We start from the raw sequence: 3972 nt of genomic DNA on the forward strand, positions 1-3972 counted from the left end.
CATTAGGTACGAGTGCTAGGAATTAAATATCAATAAAATGTATAAATAACTCTGACCTCAATGGCGCAATGGAATACTGAGTTATGAGCACCCGTGGCTCGCCCCGCCCAGTACGGCAGCGCTCGACGCTCGTTCTGTATTTATCTATACAGATTGTAAAATAATTATTTTTTCTATTATACAACGCATTCTATCGGCAGCTAGAACAAACATAATTTTAGTAGCCTAATATCTCTATACCATGGACTATCTATATATTCTATAATCAATGATAATACTATAGTTTATACATCATAATATATAATATATATTTTCGCGTACACCTAAATATAATGTGTGTACGTACGTACCATTCAGTATAATACTTGCGAGTGCTAAAATTTTCCACCTCAAGGTAAACCGTGGGGAGCAAATCCCTCACAAGCCCCCTACAATTACCTGACACAAAATGTTTTAGTTTTACTATTTAGTTATAAATTTAGTAATTTTCTATAATGTAAGTAATAATCAGGGCTCAGGAGTTAAAGCATTTGCTTATTTTTATGGATTGAATTAAAATGTAGCAGAATGCTATAGAATTGTATGTCAAGTTATAACACGTTAAGTTATAAAATTTGAAAGTGCCTTTTTTTATTTTTTTCAGCAATTTTTAAAAAAAAATGCTTATTTCCAGTTTTTCTGATTATTTTCGCTTATTTGACCAGTTTTTTGAGGTTATTATAGTTTTATCCTGCAAAGTTGTTTTTGATAGAATTAAAATTAAAAATAATTCTTATCTTATCTACGTTGTCACATAGTTCGTTGTCGTCCAAGGCATCGTTGTAGAGTTAATAAAAATATTCCAACGCTGAAAATAGAACTGAGTGTCAAACGTCAAAATGATCAAGAACAGAGAGAATAGTTTACATTTTATTTTTCAAAAAAAACCCTTAAAAAATCCATTAAAATCCTTAGTCTTGAAAGTGATGATTTATTTTTATTTTGTTTGATTTTTTTGTTAGAATTTTTATTTATTTTTTTAATAAATATTTTTGCTTAATTTTAAATTTTTTAAATGCTTATTTTAGTGCTTAAAATGATGTTTTTAAGAGCTTATTTCAATGATCTTATGTGCTATAAATACCGAGCCCAGCTAATAATTATTACACATATCACTACAGTGGTGGTCAAACCGGGGTGATGAGGGGGATAGATCCCCCCATAACCTTTTTTTAAATATTTATATTTCATCCATATTATACATAATATAATCAGTATTGGGACTTCTCTAGATAGATTTTTTGTCATCTTTTATCTTATCTAGATAAATAATACGATGTTATCTAATTATTTATCTAAGATAAAATGTTTACTTATCTAGATCATTTTATCTAGATAATTGTCTGTATTCTATAATCAATGCTAATACTATTGCCGACGTAATCGACATTTTATCATAAATAAAGTCATCATTAATAAATTTAAAAATTAGATTATCATTTACGTTTTAAAATTTAATTAAGTGTATATAAGATTATAATTATAACTTATAAGCCTATTCTAAGTGGAAGTCCTCGGTCAAGCCGCGAATCAATCAGTTCTGGTAATAAATTTTCCATGTAAAATTTTATTAATTTTGGTTCTATATTAGTCAAGAAATCCTCATTCCTCTCAATTTTATCTAACAAAAATTAAAAATAGCTATCACGTATACATTATAATTAATATACAGCTATTTTGATTTACCATGTCAGTTTTACGATTTTCTCGCCATTTTTTAAGTGTATTAAAATTTCCTCGATGGTTTTTATCAGATATTTTCTGCAACGTTTTTTTGGCAAAACGTTCTGCATAATGTAGATATCACAGAATTTATGTTTTATTTATATGTATTTAAGCGTTGAAACAATTATACGGTAAATATTTTGATTTACCCAAATTGAGAAGTGAACTTTCGGTTGTCTACTCAACGAAAGAATTTCAAAAACCTAATGTTCACGATCTTTTAATTTATTTAAAACCACCAATTTAGACGAAAACTTACCATAAGCAACAAAATTGATTACATTGATATTAACTATTCTTGCTTCTAGTGCATCAGCAGAACGTTCATTCTCGGCCCTTAAAATAATTAAGAATTCATTAAGAAATTCCCAAGAACAAAATTGTCTTTTATCATTATCAATGTTGTCAATAGAAAAAAAAATATTGGTAGAGTTACGTTTCATGATGAAGTAATCGAAAGTTTTTTTTACTAAAAATAGAAGAATTGATTTAATATATAAGTAATTTTTTTGTTAATAAGTTAATTATTTTTAAAAAGTGATTTATTTTTTGTTTATTAAATATAATATTGTGTTATGTACTAACGAAATATATATAAAAAAATACTCAAAACTTTGTATGTTTCAAATTAAATTTTTAGGAAAAGTATTTGGGGGTGTGGGGGGCATAGCCCCCACGATTTTATTAACTTACTATTTCAATGTATACACTAAGTTGAAACTCACGCTACGCCACTGATTTGCTTATAGGATGAGTTACAAATATTTTAAATATTTATTGTATATTTAACTTGTTAAATTGATGTTGTTGCAATAAACTTTATTATTATTATAATTTAAAAAAGCAATTTTTTGCAATTTTCAACGATTTTCCATTTTTGCAATTATTGCAGTTTTTGTATACTTCACGTGATAAAATATACAAATTATTATTTCCAAAGTGATTTTACAAAAATATAAAACTACGACGTAAATTTTTACGTGTACTTAAATGTATTTTAGGATTTTTAAATTATATTTATCTGGGTTATCCATAAAATTCACAAGTTTAGAAGAATTAAATAGTCAATTACTTAATAGTTTAAACATATTTAGTATAAATACTAAATAAATAAATAAATAAATATTAAACAAATACTAACTAAATAAAAATATTTAGTATAAATATTTCTATAAATATTCCCGGTCCTAATGGAAAAATAGTTAAAAATAAATTAAAATATGTCTTAGAAAAAAATGAAGCATATAAAAGTATTAAAACTTACTCTGAGATTATAACAGGAAATCAAAATATTTATTTAGATATAACACCCAATTTTTAAACTATTTTAAATATGCATCGATAACAAGTGTCGACGTTGAACATACTTTTTCATTACATAAACATATTTTAAGTAACAGACGATACAATTTTCAAGAACACAATTTAGAGATATATATAATAAAATATTTTAATTCAGAAAAATGTTATATTTTGTAAATATTATATAAATGTCCATAATATTATTTAAGTAATTAATGATTATATATTTGATATGATTTTACTATGTAATTTTAATGTATTTCATTGCAATTTTAACATATTTATACTGCAATTTTGATACATTTTCATTGCAATTTTAACATCTTTTTAATGCAATTATATCCGGTATTTAACTATAACTATATTTCGAACCATCGTCGACACTATATAAATATATACATATAATATATTATTTACAATATATAATGAGGTATTTTATTATGTAAATGTTTGATTTATATACATTATAGAAAATTATATTTATACTTTTACGAGACTAATGACCCTGGAAAACTTAGAAAAAATGTTTTTAACTAATTAAAATTTGACGTTATGACATTTTTTTAACCTTTAATTTTGCTAATTTTTCTAAGTACACAATTTATATTTATAAGTTATTATTATACGACTGGTAAATTCATCGATAATTTCTTCATATGAAATTTTTAAAGTGAGAACTTTATTGCGCGCGCTTGGTTGGGGGACCTATTTCGTTGAACGTCCGCGTCCGTCCGATGACGGGGCATGGTGCGGGGCACGCGCATAACAGCTGCGACTCTCCTCTCTTCAGAAACTGTGCGCGCGCAGGCAGCCAAGCATAGATTTTTTTTCGTCTCATTTTATACAACTCTGGGTATACACGGCTCGTAATATCGCGGATAATGTTATATAAAATATACGATGCGG

The sequence above is a fragment of the Sipha flava genome, unplaced genomic scaffold (genome assembly GCF_003268045.1).
Source record: "Sipha flava isolate LNK unplaced genomic scaffold, YSA_version1 283_pilon_pilon, whole genome shotgun sequence".
Lineage (NCBI taxonomy): Eukaryota > Metazoa > Arthropoda > Insecta > Hemiptera > Aphididae > Sipha > Sipha flava.